Here is a 758-nt window from a genome sequence, read left to right as displayed (position 1 = left end):
AAGTAAAGTCCCCAGTCATATTTATTATCTCGTGGAGTCTCGCAGATGCAACTCATAAACACAATGTCCATATTTCCCATGACACTTGAAGACAACAGTATGTATTCATCGTTGACAGCTGCAGGATTTGATGTGATGACGTCTTCCCTCTTGTCTTCAAAACTTTCTCACAATCAAATCTACGTCAAGCTGTAGACAAACACAACGAGTAAAACCGGAATGTAAATAACGTGCCATGAAAATAAGAGGAACTTGATTATTATTAAACACGGATATGGAATGGGTATACGGTAAACTTAATTTAAAAAATAACATTCACTTGTGAGGAACAAGTAGGAAAAATAAGGTTTCAGGCGGATTGGATTTTTACACTGCAGTTTTTCATGATTTTCTTAAGCGCGTCTTTCTTAATGGCAATGTTGACGTGTCCAAACTTCAATGATAGTTATTTTCCTATAAATAATAATGACAACATGAAAAACATCCCCCCAACTGAAGTTTTTATTGAAAATAAATATACTTCTAAAATACATTACAAGATAATACTGAAAATATTTGATCAAAATTATATAAATAAATACTAAGCTTTAAAACATTTAGCTACGATTAATTGTGTAATGTCACATCAAAGTTGTAAAAAACTTGGGAAATCTTATAACAGTTTTGCGCTTGTCAGTAAGAAACTTTATTGTGAAAGTTTTAACCGGAAGTAGGGATGTTTCTGACTGCCTTGACACTAACTGTCCTGAGCAGGAGGG

Source organism: Pseudochaenichthys georgianus, chromosome 7, assembly GCF_902827115.2.
Source record: "Pseudochaenichthys georgianus chromosome 7, fPseGeo1.2, whole genome shotgun sequence".
In the NCBI taxonomy this organism is placed as follows: domain Eukaryota; kingdom Metazoa; phylum Chordata; class Actinopteri; order Perciformes; family Channichthyidae; genus Pseudochaenichthys; species Pseudochaenichthys georgianus.
This window is presented reverse-complemented; position numbering follows the sequence as displayed.